This window comes from Pyrus communis, chromosome 15 (genome assembly GCF_041283825.1).
Source record: "Pyrus communis isolate YQ-2024b chromosome 15, ASM4128382v1, whole genome shotgun sequence".
NCBI lineage: Eukaryota > Viridiplantae > Streptophyta > Magnoliopsida > Rosales > Rosaceae > Pyrus > Pyrus communis.
In genome coordinates, this window is record NC_142579.1 from 17125310 (window position 1) to 17145332 (window position 20023).

General features: G+C 37.3%; 1 pseudogene; it reads right to left on the minus strand.

Annotated features, from left to right (window-relative positions):
* Positions 1 to 560: 560 nt before the first annotated feature.
* On the minus strand, positions 561 to 1777 carry LOC148690599 (uncharacterized; annotated as a pseudogene).
* Between the last annotated feature and the right edge of the window lie 18246 nt (positions 1778 to 20023).

Consider the following 20023-nt stretch of genomic DNA (forward strand, 5'->3'; position numbering starts at 1 on the left):
GAACTGGGACTACTCCTTATACATTAATGTTCAGGCAAGATGCAGTGCTCCCTGTTTTGTGAGGCTTCAGAAATAATTTGGCTTACATAGCTATGAATTTATTCAAGCCATGTGTTAAGGCATTCATGATTTAGATGTTGCTCTAATTGAAGCTCTAAACAAAATCTAATAAGGGAAAGAGGTTATTACCCGAGCATTGGTATGGAAAGTAGTTATGCCTTTGGAAGCTCAAGTTAGAGGTTTTGGGAAATGAAGTCCCACTTGGGAAGGCCCATTTACAATTACCAAAGTGTTAGACAGAGGAGGGCATTACTTGGCAGATTTAGATGGAAACTTACAGAAACATCCAGTTAATGTTAAATTCCTAAAGAAGTACCACCTAACTCATTAGGGTGTTAGAGAGTCTTATATTAATGAAGTCTAATACCTTGAAAAGTGGTGAGGGTCATTTTTATTGGTTTAAAACAGTTAGTGTTGTTAGAAGATGCAAATTGGCAAGGAAAATAGTGAAAAAAACAAGTGATCTTTTCATTTGATAAATAGGGAGAAGTACAAAGACCCTAGCCTAATAGGTTTATAGTTATCCTAGAGTGATAGGACTCCACTTCATGGTTGGCTGTCTTCACTTCCTCAATTTTCTTGTAAAGTTTGCTTGAAAGAGTCATCTGCTTAGCCTTCAAAGCAGAAAATTATTCTTCCAAGTTCTGGATCTCAGCAGCTATAACTATGATTCAATATTCCATAGTTGAACCCTTTTCCACTAACTGTTGTAGGGTAGTGGAGGTCCTAGCGTGTTTCTCCTTGTAACACCTCACCTTGTTGGCCTGCCTCTTAACCTTAAGATGCTAGCCCTTCAAAGCCTTCAGATTCTCAAAAGTGGATAGGAATGATTCATATTGCACCTTCATCATTTGTTGAACTTGGTATAAGTCAATGAGAGCTCTCTCAACACCTTGAAGAGCTTTGAGGCTAAAAGAAGCAGATAAGTCCCTCTGCATCCATTCTCTAAAGATCTGGCGCTGATCTTGAAGATGCTGAGGCTTAGAGGGGTGCCTTAAAGATCTCAGCTTTATCCTAATTTTCCCGAACTCTCTAACTATTTCGGGAAAAGAGGTTGTGGCTAGAAGAGAAGCTAGAGGATGAGGTATCACACCAGTACCACTAGAGGTTGTAGTAACAGTGGAAGCATCAACTGAGATAGAGGGAGAGGACTTAGAAGTTGCACCCTTTCTAGGCCGAGGTATTGGGATCCTTGAGACTCCAAAAACACGTAAAGGCAAAGGAAGAACTACTCTGCTTAGTGCAAGCTGAGGAGGCTTGCCTGAACCCTCGGTAGAAGCCTATTAAAACCAAAGAAAGCAAGTTAGTAAGGTAGCCTGGACCTAAATAAAAAAAGGAACAAGATTGAAAACATGTTTATACCTGAGAAGAGCCTTGTGTTTTGGGAGGAGGGTGTGTTGTTGCAGCTGCCTTGTAAAAAGTTGGTTAGCTTGCCTGAGGAGGAGCTTGAGAAGCCTTGGGACAAGTCACTTATGAGACAACTAGTATCTTAGTGACTATAGGTTTCTCAACGGCTAAGGGTGCTTAAGCAGTAGTCTTAGACAAAAGGTAAAACTGGTAAAGACAACATGCAAAGCATAAGTTCAAAATGAAGAAACATTAAGAAAAGTTAGAAAAAGGTTGAGGAAAGAAAACTTACAGAGGCACTGTCATCCTCTACAAAGTGGAGTATTTCTCCAGTTGTTGGATTAAACTGGGAAGTGGGAGTCACCACCATTGCTAAAGGAATGAAAGAGGAATGAAGATTTGTTTCTTACCTGACCTAAGGTACTAGAGTGCCTCCCCTTGCCTAGAAAATAGCAGAAGTAGAAAGTCAAACCCTATGACTTAGAAAATTCAAGATTAGCTCAAAATTCAAGAAGATAAAACTGCATAAAATCGCTTACTTGCAAACTTCTGTTTTTTCCTGCCTGCTTCAGTTGGGATGGCAGAAGAAGATCTGGAAGTTTAAGAGGTCAGAGACTTGGTCCTCTTCTTGGTTGAAATGGCTCTTGGAGCAGGGAGATTGAGTCTAGCCAGGGGCTTCATTTCGGGCTCAGAGTTTGAAGATTCCATAACAGCAGACCTTGCCCAACGAAAAGCCATGGTTTCTACTTTGGGCCCAGCTTCTGTCTCTAAATTATTGAACATCTTAGAGATGCCTCCAACATTATCAAGGACATGGCTAGAGCCCGCTCCTTTCCTGGATGCCTCTGCAACAGCTGCTTGGAGAACAAATGCATTAGCAGCCTTTTTTTCTTGCCTGATATCCACTTCATCAGTGTTTCCTTAAGCTGCAAGGTCAGGGAAAGAGAGTTAGCATTCATAACTATGAAAATATGAAGTAGATGAGGAAGGTAGCAATATTGGTTACCTATGAGCAACAGTTGATTTTTCTGGTTAATGGCTTCCTTCCAGCTTTCAACTTCTTCTTTCTTGGGGAAGGATATGAAAAAGACCTGCCCGAAGAGCCTATCATGGGCTTCCCTAATATCTCTATCATACTTTTTGAGCCACTTGGCCTCCCACCAAGTAGTGAACAGAGATGTACACTCGAAGATAAGGGCCACATGCTTATGAATTATCTTGCTCATCACTTCCAAGTTACGCCTGCTTGCTTGGAATGTAGCCTCTGAGGAAGAACAGAAACAGTAGGAGGTCCCACAATGAACATAATCAAAGAAGAGAACTAGGATCGCCTGCCTGAATCCAAGTTGTCTACCATAGAAATTGGGGTGGTAGACCTCTAGCCCGCGCTCTTAGCCCACTCAGTCACTTCAAACTCCCCAAGCCAAGTTGTTTTTCCAGATACAGCTGATGCTTTGCAAGAGTTACATGCTCCCTCCCCAAATGAGTCTTGGAAGAGTTGGTCTGGAAGGGTATCTCCTGAGCACAAAGGAACACCACTCTAAATTAACCCAAGTTCGAAAAATTCTGAAGAAGCAGAAGCAGGCTAAGGTGGAATGGTTGGTAGTAGGAACCTTGGCTAGAATTCGGGCTGGAACTACTCCCTCTGGAACTCCAAGTTGGCAGTCCAAAACTTTGGAAAGTACCATTGAAGCCAAAGCTGCAGCATCCAGGTAACTCTATTAATATTTGTCTCGTATGGCTGGCCCCTTGTCATCTCGTAGAGAAGATGGTAGAGATGTGCTATAATGAAGGGCCCGACGATGACATCATCGAAGGAGTAGTGCCTCCACCAGAGGGACCCATTCCAGCTTTACTTATTTGGATTTGTTAGGGAACACATGCTTATTTAACTAATAGAGGAGAAAGTACATATGTTCCTGAGCAGGATCAACAGTGGAGGAAGACAGGCTAAACATCTTCTTAGCAAATAGGATGAAGTTCGCAAAGGAAGTCTCATAGCTTTTGAAGGTTGTGGAGTTATACTCCAAATTAGTAATAGATTGGAAGGCTTCCAAGCTTTCAACAGTCGGGCGAGAATGAGATGACCAGTCATGGGTGATATCCACACACCTACCCACAAGCCATGTCCAGAATGGTGAGAATAATGGGACCCACTTTGAAATCAAAAGTGTTGGTCCTTGTGTTCTAGAAGAGAAGAGTAGTTGCGAGAAGCTCGTGCTTGATGGAAACAGTGGTCTTAGACATCATGATGAACTCATAGATTTTATTGGCTATCCATTTCTACTTCCAGATGGGCTCAAATTCGTCCATTCATTAAGACCATGCTTCATCCTTCACCAAGGAAAAAGCCTTCATGAAGTTAGACCATTTGGAAGCAGAGATTCCAACCTCGGCAGTATAGGGATTGGGAATGAACCAGTTGGTAATGGGTATGTTGTTTTCCACTGCAACAGGAACTCGGGCAATCCAAGTGGTCCCTAGTGAGTGTACCCCTCTTCTTAGAAAAATATAGGCAGATTGAGGCTAGCCCGAGGCCAAAGAAGGTAGTTGAGTCAATGACGTAAGTTGACAATTCCTTCTCTAGACTCGCATGCAGGGCGTGATTTGGGGGCCATTGTCGAATTCGAGAGGAAAGAATGAAAGAGTGACTAGAAATTAGGGCTAGAAAGAGCTGAGAATGTAAGAAATTTGAGAGCTTAAAAAGTCGAGTTGGTTGAAGAAGACGACCGAGAAAAGTGAAGTGGAAGTTATTTAACGAGCAAGTAGTTAAACTTTGGAAGATCATGGTTTAGTACAAAGGTTTATTGAAAACGGCTAATTAAGTGGCACTAATACCTAGTTTTGGCATGCAATTAATTTTAATCATTATCAATGTCTTGGTTAGCAGACTTAACAATGATTAATGAGGGCACTGTTTGGGTGGATATTTAATATTGGGTTTAGTGATGATGAAGGCCTAAGAACACAAAAAGCAATTAAAGGATTGGGCTCGGGCAAATCAACAGCCCAGGAAGAATTAAAAACCATTTTTGCAAGGAATAGGCAACAAACCTATGTGAGAAATGATGGGTGACAGAAGGCAGCTCACATCTAGGAAAAAACACTTTTCAAGGGCAAGGATAAGTAAATAAATAGTGGCCCACTATCCTCCAAGGGCCATCACCAAAAGGCAGAGCTTGGACAGTCAGGCTAGAAGGTCTATAAAAGTACCAAGGACACCAGAGACAAGGACACTTAACCAATCAATCAAAAGACATCCCACTTTGCTCTTAAACAAGCCAAAAACCAAAAAGCTTTAGTTTGTCCGGACACTGTTCTTTCAGCCATAGATTTACCGTAGAAAAACCATTTTTTGTCAAGTATTAGATGCTCTGCTACTTTTCCCAATATTGTAGTATCAAATCCTTTTTAGTAAACCTGTTTTTATTCTCTCAAGATTGGAATCATTGTAAAATACAAAGGGAAGTGATCGCAAGAAGTTGAACCTTGCCCAAGTCTCTTTTGTTTGTGCTTACATAAAGTAGAACTATTGTTTAATGCATTTTCCATTGTGTTTCAAACCATTTTCAACTACCTTTTGTTCAATGTTATGATTAATTTTTCTAAACTAATTAACCCTGCTTCTTTAGAGTTAACTATAATTAAAGAAATGGTTGGAAAGACCCTAAACTCCCTTTATCTAGACATATAATATCATGAGTAAAAGTCCTTGTTTACAAGGCAAGAAAAAGAACTTTACACAGACTTAACCCAGCTGTAACAATCTAGTAAGTTCAAGAAGTCTAAGTAACTTGTAGCGTAAGTAATCAACCTTTAAGAAGTCTAAGTAACTTGTAACCCAAGTAATCAACCTAACTCATAACTAAAGAACAATCTGTTACACAAAGATAACAGTGGCATGCTTAGATTCATATTAGTTTTGATTATGAGCTTCAAGGCCTAATAAAGGCCCCACAAAGGCATCATTCAAACTAATTGCAAACTCATATTGGAGCACACCAAGCAGCAAACCTTGTCCAACATGCACAAACCTAAGAGTGCTGTGAGAGGGACAGATTCAGCCTGAACATGACCTTATCCTCCTAAGCAGCTCTCAACTCCTGCACCTCTCAGCTCTTATGTGCCACCTAAGGACTATAGTAGTCCATCCCTGCTCATCAGTACCATCAACTCCCACCCTTTGTCCAACTTTATCATTCTCATTATTCTTTTCTTCTTGGTTAGCAGCAAATGGGATGCAAACCAATACATCTCTTTGCAATGCCTCTTTTAGATCCCCATCCACCTAAGTGTCTTCTGGAAATACCATTGGTTCATGAACAAAAACTTTGTCAATCATGAAGCACCCATCATCTACTTCTTCATTAGGGCACAAATGTCCACCATTCATTCCATACCCAAGTAAAAGCGCACTTTAAATAACTTTTCATAACTGACGAGATAGGGTTATCATCATCTCTGTTAACAATCATGACTCTCTTAACAGGAAACCTCATATCCACTTCGCCAAAAACTTTCACAAATAGCCCATTAGAACTAAAATAACTCATTAACTCGCACAATTTTACTAAGAGGTTGAGCAGCAACCTTGATTATCTTCGCCTCTTTATACTACATAGGAACACGAGGTAGCATAGCCCAAACCACCAGCTTATTGATTACATCCATGTCGCTAAATTGAGTGATCCAACATTCCAAATGGATGATTTGCCCACAGCATACCATGGTCTCTTTTTCCATAATAAATTCCAAGTCCTTCGCATCTGAAAACTCCAAAGCATACAACTTTCTACAAAAATGATCAAGGTACAGGGCCGGCCATGAGAGTGTGCAAGTGGTGCCACCACACAGGGCCCCCGATTTTTCAATTTTACATGAATATACGTATATATACCAATGTGTAAAAAAATTATAAAATCAAATGTTAGCACAAGTGGTACTTATGTTTCTTTGTATCCGTTTGGGAATGGGTTCAAGGCTTTGCCTACATCATTTTTTACTTTATTATTATTAAATGCATAAACTTCCATAAAAACAATATAAAAATTCCACAAAACTAAAATAAAAATTTTAACCGTGGACCCTTAAGGTTTTTTATTTATTTTTTATTTTTTATTTTTAAACCAACAATATTATTTACGCTAAAGAGAATGGGGTGGGCTTAGCCTCACAATAGGGAGCAATGATGTGGCTCAAACTTGTCTTTGGCGAGAATCGAATATAAGACCTCTCACTTATATGTAAAGAGAAATACTACTAAATTGTAGTACTAAGTGGCTGGACCTTTAAGTAATTAAAAATAATAATAATTCACCTTTTTGTCAGTTGATTTGTTATATTTGTTTGTGCTATTAGAATTTATAGAAAGCAAAATTGAAAATTGAAAATAGAAAGGGAATTGTTATTGGCACTCCAAAAATCTCATTCTACACTCCAAACTTTCTATATTTGGAAAGAAAAATACACTTGTGAGATGTGTAGAATGAGATTTTTGGAGTGCTAATAACACTTCCCAATAAAAAAAAATTAAATTCGCAATTTGAGGGCCTCTACTTCACTTTCGCACAGGACCCCTAAAATCTGAGGGCCAGCTCTGTCAAGGTAGAAAGTGTTCTTCACATAATTCTTCCACAGCATGCTAAGATTCCACTTAATGAGCATAGCCTCCAAGTTCTATCCAAACAGTTTACCCATTAAAATCCTAGACTGCATGTGTTCCACATTCAGGGATGAACACAAGGTGGTGTTAACTCTAATGGCTCCACGCTCCATGTTAAATGTACCAAGAGCCTTTTCAGCTAAAACGGGTTCCTTTCCTGGTTGCAAGTCAGGAAAATGATTTGCCCAACTTGGCACATGTTGATTGGAGAAAATCCTTGGTCTTCAGGGATGAGTAGAGCTAGAGGCAAGGAATTGTGAAGGAAAACAGCTTAAGGACAAGGGAGCAGGCTAGCTGATTGAAGACCAATGCCGCCACCACCTTAAATATAAGATGTCTGGGGAAATCTAGCTGTCGAAGAAGAAGATACAACCACCAGAAAAAGTAAGTAAAAACAGTCATGAAGCAAACTCATCACCGAGAAACTATCGAACCGATTGAAAGTTGCAAGAGAAATGATGAGCTTTTCACTTAAATCGAACAGAAGGAGGCATCCAACGTCACCAAAAGCAAATTGGAAAACGAACAGTTGCTCAAACCACAAAAAGTAATCTCGGGCACAACAATAAATTAGCAGAGCACACCCTAAGCGACTATTAAAGCAAGTAATGAGCATCAAACAACAATTAAAACAAACAATAAACCAGTAATAGACGAAATCAGCGAGCAAAACTTAGAGATCCATGTCTTAACTGACACAAAACCCCTTACCCAACTCAATTGCCACCTAATACTCCCAATCCTATCAAACCCAAAGAATCAAAAGTTACATGCGACCTTGAACCAATCTAAACGATAGACATTCACTCGAGGAGATTTCAGAATTCTCAATACCCTAAGAATTAGCCTAAAACAATCATTCACCCTATATCTCGAGAGACCTACTTTAATTATCACAAGAAAAACCCTAATCCAATTAGAAACCCTAATATTAGCGACTCCTAAAACACCTAAACTCATCCTAATTATCAAACCTAACAAATTTCCTCTAGTACAATTATCATCCCCTACCTGGACGGAAGAATCCGAGGCAAACGCCCTACAAATCTCCCCCAAGAACTTGCCACCAACGTGGCGGAGGAGAAATTTTTCATTATGACCGGAACCATGTGTTTCTATATAAAAGGTGGAAAATTTTATTTTTTAAATTATTGATTTTTTAACACACATATTCAACCATTTGTATCATGACACATAATGTACGATCCCGTGTTTTAATCACACTGAAAACCTCTCCGTGGCGGAGGAAGGAGCCTCCCCGAAACCATATAGCCCCCATGGGTTTGAATTCTTTTTAAATTCAAATACTCTTCTTTTTATGTACTCTCACAATCGTTTAAAAATGTAAGGCTTTATTTATTTTTTTTTATTTTTTATTTTTTTTGATGTGTGATGTATATTCCATGTTTATTGTTTATGCTTCCCGTATAGGCACCTGTCATTCTACTTCCTAATTACTACAAGTTAAAAACTTCAACTTCTGATGATCTTTTGAATTGAATTTTGGTCGACTATTCTGGCTTCCAAATCATATCAGACCTACAAATTTGACCGAATGAGAACTAATATAAGAACTAGGTCAAACTGGTAAACCATGATTTGAATTCAAAATTCGTTCAAAAGTGATATTAACATCTGATGCTTAAAATCTTTATAAATTCCAAGACATTTGTCATCAACGTATCTGAAGCTACATATGGCAATTGACAGGTAAAGGGAAATAACTACCACCAGTCCCAAACCATATCTTGAAACTTTCGGTTAGGTTATGGACCCTACGCGTAAACTTTTCGACTTTGTTATATATATATATGTGCCTAGTTGATGAAAAATGGCTGGATGAGATAACACGTCTTTGTGCCACCAATCCCTTTCTGCCGCTAAGGCTAAATTTTTTATAGTATAACCCAAATGAATATTGCATGAATTTTGCATGCACTTAATTTCTAAGTCTGCAATTCTCATGTCGGCTCTAAGCTACCTGCTGTTGAATGATACACGGTAACAGCCGAGGATGTACACACACACACACACACACACACACATATATATATATATATATATTTGAAGAATTCATGCCTTAATTTGGTCGATGCACCTAGTATTAGTAAAAAGTTAAGCACTACTTCGAAGAATACATATATTACGCTCGTACATATCCCTTTCATTAATTTGTATTATAAATTTTCAACATTTTGCCTATATGCCTTTCAGTGAAGAACTGTTCATGCAAATTGCGCGTGTAATTATTAAATAATTTTATCATGCCTTGTAGTTCTTGACCACTTTTAAGAATGAGGATCCTCTCATGATTCTTTTTGCGGGGATCCTAGGGATTTAGGATCCTCAAATCACGTTTATTCATTGTACTTCGTGCGGTCAAAAATTATTTTTAATATTTTTATTTAAAATTAAACATGAATAGTACCTAACAAAAATTGACTGCACAATATACGATGAACGAACATGATTTGAGGATCTCCAAAATCCTCACAAAGAGGATCCGAAGAGGATCTCATTCCACTTTTAATCCTCGAACTTTACTGTAATCGTATGAAGAACAGATAATCAAATAATACCGTTTCCTTAATTTCCAACAATAAAATAAGCTCAGAATATGCATGGATATACCCAATTAAAGAAAAAAGAAAAATAAAGAAGTTGTTTTGCTTCAAGATTTTGGTCGGCTCATGGGCCCTTGTGAAAAATGATAAAATTAAATACGTCTTAATCACCCAATTCCTTTATTCTAAATAATGGTACATCCTGTTAAAAAAATAGGGTGCAAAGAACAAAAGAACAATAACAAACTCATTACAAATTGCTTTACCACAAAAAAAAAAAAAAAAAAAAAAAACTCATTAAAAATTGAAGAACAAATCGACATTGTAGACAAACAATGAATATAATTTATCAACTAAAAAGAAAGATAGTCACCGGTTGCATATACTAAAAGGATTACTTTTTTTTTTTCCTAACTTAATTATAATACTGAGTTACAAGCAAGATGAACAATAGCCAAATAGAAACCCTAAAATACCAAAAATACTCAAACAATTAGAATAGGTAACTGTTATTAACACTTTCAAAATCTCATTTTGCACTCCTCGCAAGTGTATTTTTCTTTTTAATTATAGAAAATTTAAAATGCAAAATGAAATTTTTTGAATGCCAATAACAAGTCTCTTAGAGATATTTTGCCTCTAATTATGTCTCTTCGTCAAGTCGAATTATTTAATTCACAGCGTACATGGTTTGTCATATAATCTTATTAAAAAAGTACTAATTTTCAGGGATGCATCACCTTTTTAATTTAAGTAATCTTATTTTCAGCCCCCATTCATATAATATCACATTCAAGTGATTTTACTTTTCTAACTAGATAAATCAGAAGTAGAATGATCGAAAGGCTCCATTCACTTACTATTAATCTGATGGATTTCCTTTTATAGTAGAATGTCTCAAATTCACACCAATTATTGTTAAGTTTTGAACCGAATACCTAACACAATCAACATTCACGTATGAATGAAGCAAAGAATATCTTCAGAAAATTTGAAATATCAACTTTATTTAAGATGAACTATACTATGTGTTTTGGAGAAGCTTAGCAAACGAAACCCTAAAACTTTGATGCCGGTGAAAGGATCATGTCAGGTATCACGCACCAGCGCCACGTTAAGATTTTTCTTTTCTTTTTTTTTCCTAATACCGATTTCGCTTATACCTTTTTTTTTTTTTTTTTTTTTTTTCCGACCTTTTCTAATGCTGTAAATGATAGGGAAATATCGTGGAAGCAGACCAAAATGTAAATAAATGACTCTGAATATGATCAGCATCCCTCCAACTTGAATTGCTATATATATTACACGTGCTTTTTGCTTGCAATTTGCTTTAGTGAGGGATGAAAGTGGTTGGAATTAAAATTATATATTGGGACCACAATATCCTGAAAAAAAAAGTTTTAATTGTTTATAGGCAATAGTTTTTGTTTATAGATATTACTAATCAGCAAGTACTGGATTGACATGCATTGAAATGTTTTAATAAAAAACTCGTAATGCAATTTATATTCAAACCAGTGTTACAAATTTAGCTAGTAGAGCTCATATAAAAACTTAAAACATGATGATTACTTCTTTTTTAACCATTGAATTGCACTACAATAGCTTAGCAAATAATTAGTTTCGAATTGAATTACTTGACGTTGAGTTCTACGACATTCTCTACATAAAAATAGGTGTAGTATTAATCTAAAATTATCTTGTTAGCATGAGAAGTGTTATTACATCAATCCATTATCTCTAGAGGGGAAAAAAATGCCAAACCGTATCCCTCTCTATTCCTCCTAGAGTAATGCTACACTTACCACATTTTTCATACATCATTCGTACCACCTCTTTAGCATAGTTAGGGTTCACCAACAATGTGGGTCTTATCTTTATTAGAGAAAATGTACAAATATGGTATGAAAAATGTGGTAAGAGTAGCAATTTTGTTCTTCCTATATATCTTTATACCATCTTCATCATCTGGTTGTCGCTCTTTCGCTTTATTGAGAAGAGTTTTTGTGGCTGCAGTTGCTCTCTCGCTTTGTGGAAGAGAGCCTCTATAGCATCTATGGCTTATGGATCAAGCTCGGATCTTTGAGAGTTAGGTGGCAATTTTTGTTTTGCTTTTTGCTTTTTGTTTTAGTTTGTGCGCATGGCAAAGGACCTGGACGAAGAAACTCAATGTTTGCTGGACTTGAGCAATGCTTATTTGCAGACGACTGCAAGGTCATATTGCAATCTTTTTCTTATGATGCCTTTACGGCGGTTATATGACTTGCAAGATTTAGTCATAGTGGGTGGTCTTTATTGTTAGTTAGAAGTGGGTTCTCATTGGTGACGAATTGTATGGTTTTTATATTGAGTTTGGAATTGTAAAATTGTGGTGTTTCTTTTGACGTATGTGACATCTTGATTACATATGACATGCATATTCTATGTACGTTCTTGATTGTTTCTTAATGAATTTTTATCACCTTAAAAAAAATCTTATAAGCATGAGAAAAGTGGCATGCATAAATTAACATGTGGAGCTTCCTTAGAGTTAATTTTGAAGAGAATGCTCAAAGCTCTTATATGTAATAGAAAATTAGACTACTAGATTAATTAACAAGGATTAATTGGTATCATGTATTGGATGTAGGGCATCTCCTCGGACCATACATCGAAGATTTTGGGCCCTTTAATTTGAGCTTTGTCCTTATCCCTCCATTGGCAACACTTAATTAATCATCTTAATCAATCATCATCCATACTGATAACTAAATGACACCATTATCATCTTAATCATGATTCATGATCTTTGCCTTATCTTAACATTTGGTATGTAGTCGGCATATATGTCCAATTTTGATGACACAACCACAACTATATCTTCATGTCAATTTTGCAGGAAGTTATATGTGCTCCTTTTTATCGTGTCTATCTCTCTGTAATCTTCCATGTGCTAATTCCTTTTTATCTTAACTTGGCTTTGAACTTTGATTAGTTAAGCTCTGCTATAATTTAGTATAAAGGGTGAGATGGAACTGGATTTGGGATAACACCTCAACTTTTTCCTTTTGGTTTGGCATATCCCTGAACCATTTTCTAACTGAAACAGTTGGTGATGTGAATGTACTGGGACCTTCCACATAAGGACCAGATCGGCATGATGGACTTCCAAGTGGCAAGCATCCTTGTTGTGATTAAACTAACAATTAAAATCAAATTGAAAACATGCATCACTCTAAATCAGCTATAATTGACCTTACTTTATGTAAAAGTGTAGGGATTATAAAGTTGATACCAGACATATATGATATCTCCCCCAGATGTAGTATTTATTCATATTTTACTAAAAGGTAGCCCTAGTGATATCCTACACCCAATCGTGTTTGCCTATTTGTAAAGACTATAAACTGTAGCCGTTGTAAGGAATTCATAACTCGAAATTTTCCAAAATGTATTTTCTCTCTTCCATAAAGAGGGATATAAGGAGAAATGTAGAATTACAGTTGGTTCATTTTTAATATTAAATAAATTACAATTGTCATTATTTGGTTATTAGTAGGAAAGTAAGTTTATTTGTCATTATTTATGGTTAGCAGGAAATTAAGATGGAGTCTTTAGCCTTTTATCTTTTGTAACTCTTGTAACCTTTTTCTTGTTTAATTTGTGTTTATTACCCTATACACTAAGGGTGATAATAAACATATTATTATTGGCATTTTTCCCATTATCTTTTTATTTATGATCCCACTACCAATTTCCTAACAACTACAATCTTTATTTCTCCGTACTTTCTATCTTTTATTTAGGAAGATTATATTCACAAAATTCCCAAATTACTTCCCCCATACTCTTTTAATTTTTTAATATTTTTCTATCAAATGTTAGTGGTGGTAGAAAAATATTAAAAAATAAAAAAGGTGTGGAATGAGTAATTTGGGGTGTGTGAATATAATTTCTCTTTATTTATATTGGTCAAAGAAGGGTGTTCTTGTGGTGAAGCTTTGGACTCTTCTCTTTTTGTACATAAAGGTTTGAGTCAAACACAATTTAGTTGGGTTGTTGTATCATGGAGTGGACAAGCCAAGAGATATATTGCTGCACCGGTTCGTGAACTTTTGTCAAACAACATTGGGCTTGCATCTCCTTAAAAAGAGCGAGATACTCACGCCTCATCCTAATTGTCTACATGCTTCTTAAAAGAATATTACAATTTTCTTGTAATTTTTCCGACAGTTTTAAGGAGATTGTGATGGTATTTTAGGCATGAAAATTACAAAAACATGTGATGGTATTATTTTTTTATTTTTTAATCAATCGCATTATATTGAGAAAATTTTGAGAAAATATAATTTTATTGACTGCAAGCATGCTTCCACTCCTTTTGATTTAAGTATTCGCTTATTTCGTGTTGAAAAAGAAAATGATGTGATTAATCAAGATCAATATGCTAGCATAATTGGTTGTTTGAGATATACGACTGCTTGTACTAGACCTGACATTGCATATGCAGTTGGAGTGCTTAGAAGATTTACCAGTAAGCCAAATAAATAACATTGGCTTGCCATAGAAAGAGTAATGAAATATTTACTTGGCACTAAGAATTATGGTTTATTTTATAAAAAAAATATCCTATAGTACTTGATGGTTTCAGTGATGCTGATTAGAACACTATTTCAGGTGATTCTCTTTCTACCACTGGTTATAATTTTACATTAGGTGCTTGTGCTTTTTGTTGGAAATCAAAGAAACAAACTATTATTGTAATTCAACCATGGAGGTTGAACTTCTTGCTTTGACATCAACCACTCAAGAAGTATAATGGTTGAGAGATTTTTTACATCACATCCTACTTTGGGAAAAACCAATACCGCCTATTGTAATTCATTGTGATAGCACTGCTACCATCAACATGGTGAAAACCGTTATTATAATGGTAAATCCAAACCTATAAGAAGAAAACATAGTGTTATGAGATCTCATTTGAGCAATGGTACCATTACTGTGAATTATATTAAATCTGGTGATAATCTTGCATGTCCATTAACCAAGGCCTTGGCAAGAGAAAAGGTTTGGAGTACATCAAGGAGGATGGGATTAAAGCTTGTAAAATTATGATCCACGTATGAGAACACCCAACCCGGTAATTAGAGATATTAATAACTGGGTTCAATGAGAAAAACGAATCATATGATAACCGTAGGAGATGCACTATTATTTTTACTCATCCCTATGGTGTAAATGCATTGATCCTGTAATATCTTTCGGAGGTTAAGTTTATTTAATGTCTTAGAATATGTCCCTCGTTTTGAGTGAGATGTTATAATTACGGGAGCATCCTTGACAGATTTTACCTTTGTGAGTGTGAGAGCGGGGCCGCTTTCTATGAGAAATGGAATTGTTCTTAGATACACCATGAAAACCAGGATCAGCACAAGGTCGCAACGTGCTAGCTATTAAACCTAAAATTAACACCCAAATTATTATGCGTTAGCATTAATTCTTCTTTTCCCTTAAGTAGTTGTAGTTCAAGTCTAAGACCATTATTAACTCTAGAGTAGGAATTATTGTTCCACAAATGGAGGTTCAACGCAGGTCACACCTTCATGATGAATAATGATCTGTCTTTGGCCAATATTATTTTCCTTCTTTTCTTGATAATTAATATAAAAAATGAGTGGGGGAATGTTGGTCCATTTTAATATTAAATAATTAAATTAAATATAATTGTCATTTTTTGGTTGTTAGTGGAAAAGTAAGTTTATTTGTCATTATTTGTGGTTAGTGGGAAATTGAGATGGAGTCTTTAGCCTTGTCATCTTTTGTAACTTTTGTAACTTTTTTTTCTAATTTGTGTTTATTGCCCTATTCACTAAGGGTGATAATAAACATATAATTATTAGCATTTTTTCCATTATTTTTTTATTTATGATCCCACTACCAATGACTACAACCTTTATTCCTCCATACTTTCTATCTTTTACTTATATCGGCCAATGAAAGGGGTTCTTGTGGTGGAGCTTTGGACTCTTATCTTTTTGTACATAGGTTTAAATCAAACACAATTTAGGTGGACTGTTGTATCCTGGAGGTGACAAGTCAAGAGATATACTGCTGAATCGGTTCGTGAACTTTTGTCAAACCGCAATGGGCTTGAATCTCTTTAAAGAGAGTGAGATACCCACGCCTCAGCCTAATGAAGGCAATCTTCTCTTTCTTGAACAAAAGTCCACATATCGCCTCTAGAATTTTTGGGATTATTTTTGGCTTCACAAATTCCCCCACACCTGCTAGGCTACATGTAGGAAAATGGTTATAGGTGTAGAAATCCAAAGTTGCATGGGTGTGTAGAGTTGTTTCACAATTTGATTTAGATCTCCTTTTTGGACTTGGAGATAGACTCTTCTAGGAAAGGAAAACTAATTGCCTCAAATACCTATTTAATTTTGCCTTAAGCAAGGGATTAAATAAATTTGGAGAACAATTTTTATCCCTACAAGAAAGAGAAAAGCCAATGGAAATTTGTTCCCCCTCCGCTAGCTTTCTTCTTCTTTTGCCCTTGTAAAGAGTCGCTTTTCATTGTTCTTCTTCTTCTTCTTCATAGCGCACAAGAGTAAGAAGAAATTGATTTTTTTTTTTTCTTCTTCTTCGTCTTAGGTCGTGCTACCATCGGCTGGCAGGGGCCATGAGTCAGCTCGACATAGGTTAAGGAGGTGGCGTGGCAAGGGCCACGACTGGGGCTACTTTACTCAGTTAAAGCCAAAGGCAACTGGCAATTGGGGTTACGACTTAAAGTGTTAGGGCGCAATGCGGAGCGAACCACGGGGTCCTCGGCTCATTCTGGAAGCTTGAATTTGACACGGGCCAGTCAGGCATGCCAGATGGTGTGGAGCAGCCAAGTTTTCACCATAGGTTGCTCGACGCCTCGAGTAAATGTGATCATCAGTGGGCGAGGGACATCTTGGAAATCAGCGAAAAGTGGTAGTCTGACCCCTCCTAAGTAACGGGTTCCAGGTCATCAATGTTAAGTGAACTGTTTTATTCTTGGTCCTTTTTGAATTTTCATTGAGCTTCTTTTCACTTCAATTTATTGGTCGTCCTTCTTACTTTGTGTAGATTTGAAATTTGGCTTAACTATAAGAACTTTGCTGGAAATGAAGAAAGTGCATGTTGCCTTGGGCATTCATGTTAAGTACTATGAGTGGCGCTGGTTGTTCAGTTCTCTTCGTCGGGACAAAGACAAGCTCCCTGTGAAGGAAGTGATTAAGCGGATGAAGGATAAGGCATTTTCTCGTCTGGTTGCCATCATAGAGCTTGCTATCAATGAGGGCGGAAAGAATAGATCTTCCCTATCTGCTATAGAGCCGTCGGTTGAGAAGAAACTAAAGACTTCTGCTGCTTGTGTGGGCTCGTCACTATAAAGAGTGCCACTATAAAGAGCGAGAAAATGGATTTTGATGCTAAAGTGGCACCATCGCCTATTCCTCCTACCGCTGTGACTGATTCGTCTATTGAGAAAGGGAAGTTTACTTGTTGGATAGTTGTGAGAAGTTCATCGAGTTTGTCATTGAGGAATTTCTCGAGATTTGGGCACTACTGAAGGTTAACCTGCTTAAGGACATCGATGCATACACCAAGTTTATCAATGAGGTCTTCCTTGCTTGTTACTATATAAAAGACTTTGATCTTAGTAGCTGAGTTTATGTGCATTGATTAGGATGCTATCAAAGCTGCTAAGGAGGTCGAAGTGCCGTTGATGGCTCAGCTTCGCTCGGCTGCTAAAAAGATTGAGAAGCTCAAATGTGAACTCGCTGTTTTGAAGGGTTATGATGTCTTTGTCCTAATTTTGTGCAATTAAAAACTGTTCATCAGGACGTCATTGGTTTGAAAGCTAAGCTTAGTACGACTCAAGTGATGTTGGAATCTACAGAAAAGGAAATCAGTCATTTTGCATTGGTGGTCCAGGACCTTAAGCTTGTCAATTCAGAGTTACAATTTGCTTATTTTATTGAGGACGATGAGCATATCTTCATGCATTGTGAAGTGTCTTGTCTCAAGGACATTGTTAGTAAGCTTAAGTCTAAGGAAGTGGATCTACAAGATGCATTGTTTGCTAGCGAAAGCCTGAAGAAGAAACTGGATAAGCTGTATGATGCTCACACCAGGTTTACTGAGGAAAATGCGCAACTGAAGAATGAGAGGGTCAATCACAAAATGGCGATTGCTTCTTATCTGGTCGATCCTTATAAGCTTGGCTATGTAAACCATATTTAGGGTAGGTCGTCGGATTATGAGTTTTTCGAGAGAGACTTTGAGACTTACTCCAATTCTTTAGTTGATCTGCTTGACTTCTTGTTTGAGGTTGCCTTTGGTGAAGCAGCTGAGAGTCAGATTGTCGAAGTAAGGGTGGTTGAGGATGAGCTGATGGAAGTTTTGGCTACTAAGAGCAATATGGCTGTTGAAAGCATGGTAGTCCAGGAACCAGTGGTTTCTCCAGGCTGTCGATGAGTAGTCTTTTTGCTTAGACTTATTGTTCTGCTTTGTTTGAACTTTATTGGGCATTGAGTCAGTTTATTAATTTGCAAGAAATTTAATAAACTGATTTCTTTGCTTTGCTTCAACCTTATTATTTCGCCATGTCTTTTGCAAAACTCTACCATAGGATGGCCAGCTGGGTGAACTGCTTCGATGAAACAGCCAATCCCATGTCGTCAATTTAGATTTTAGCTTTGGCTTTTGGTCTTCTAGAGCTTTACCTACTCCAGGCAACTTGCTAAACTTTGTAGTAGGATGGGCGACTAGGCAAGCTACTTTGATGAAGTAGTCAATCCCACGTTGTCGCTTTAGGCTACAAACTTGGCTTTGATGCTCAAAGAACTTTACTTGCACGAGGTGATATGCGAAATTTTTAACTTATAGAGTCGGTGGCCGGACATATGGCTTTTGTCGAAAAGAGATAAGTCTATGTAGTTATAGTTGTACATTCCAGCTTTGGTCTTGCAAAACTATTAGCCATGGACCATCAGCCGGATGCGCTGTTTTAGAATAAGCAGACGATTCCGTGTAGTACTAGAAGGCGTAAGTCTTAGCTTACAGATTTCTTAAGGCTGTTAGCTGTTAGAATGTCAACCGGGTGTCTTACTTACTGAAGCAGACAACTAGTGTGACCACTTTAGACACTAGCTCTGGCTTTCAGAGGCATTTTAGGCTCACTTTGTGTGTGTAATTACGACTTAGTGGCCTAGCCTTCCAAAGTGCTGGTCCCCTGATCTTCTAAGCGGCGTGCAGCTCGTTACATATCTCTTGGGCAGCAATGTAACTGATTCCATAGGTCATTTGACTAATATTGCCACACTTTAGAGTCAAGTTACGTTCATAATGATTGCACATCATGGGCAGGCATTCTGTCATGTGAATCTTTCATGAGCAGAGCTGCACTTAATGTTTCTTTCAATAAAATACCTAGGCTCCAGTGGAATTCAATCATTTAGTTGGCTAAGGCTTTGAGAAAATACTATTGTGGCCAATTTTGGGAGTGTCCGGCCCAGGTAGTCGAAAGCCTTTAGGGTAACTAAGCAGTCGAAAACCCATCCACATCAGGATATCTCGGAACAGTTAACCCTCTCTGCGTGGAAGAACGGACCTAGAAGGGTGTCATGAATTAATTTATCCTTTCACGCTGGAAAGCTTACCCAAATGAATGTTGGAGAATTAGTTTACCTTCTTGCACTAGAGAGCATACCCATACATTTTTCATATGATATCTTTTTTCTTATAGATAGATTAATTATTTTAGTATTTTTATTATGAATTTCCACACACACACACACACACACACACATATATATATATATATATATATATATATATATATATATATATATATCGGGGGATTGGCTTACCCTCTTGCACTAGAGAGCATGGAAAAGCATGGAAGAGCATACCTAGATAAGTGTCGTGGGATTGGTTTACTCTCTCACATTAGAAAGCATGGAAGCACATACCCAACTGCATGTTGGGGGATTGGTTTACCCTATCACACTAAAGACTATAGAAAAGCATACCTAGATAGGTGTCGGGGGATTGGTTTACCTTTTTACACTGGAAAGTTTACAAAAGCATACCCAGATAAGTGTTGGGGGATTGGTTTACCCTCTAGGAGAACATGGACGTCATTGTTGTGAGTGCAACTAAGGAAAGTTAGACTGCTAGATAACTAAATAATCCTCAACCTGTGAGGTCTTACTTAGTGATCTTCTTGACATTTCAAACTGCGTGTGGAACCCGTGTAAGGGTGTGAGTAAGGACTATCATGAACTACTCCAAAACTTAATCCAAATGTTGCGTCATCCTTGAAATTTTCATTGTGTGCTTCCTAAAGGCATGATTGATAATTAACTATGAATTTGAATGG